Here is a 216-nt window from a genome sequence, read left to right on the forward strand (position 1 = left end):
AAACGCAAATCCCAAAGACACAGCAAGTTGTCGTTGCCCCCAGAAGCCAACAAATTTTCGTTGGGGGATAAATCCAACCCACAAACTTCAGAATTATGATAAGATAAACAACTCACGTACGGCTCCCGCTGCAGCAGCAGCAGCAGCAGCAGCAGCAGCAGCAGCAGCAGCAGCAGCAGCAGCGGCAGCAGGAGGGGCGGGAGGGAGAGGGAGAGG

Source organism: Eimeria mitis, genomic scaffold, assembly GCF_000499745.2.
Source record: "Eimeria mitis Houghton genomic scaffold, Emh_scaff5090, whole genome shotgun sequence".
In the NCBI taxonomy this organism is placed as follows: domain Eukaryota; phylum Apicomplexa; class Conoidasida; order Eucoccidiorida; family Eimeriidae; genus Eimeria; species Eimeria mitis.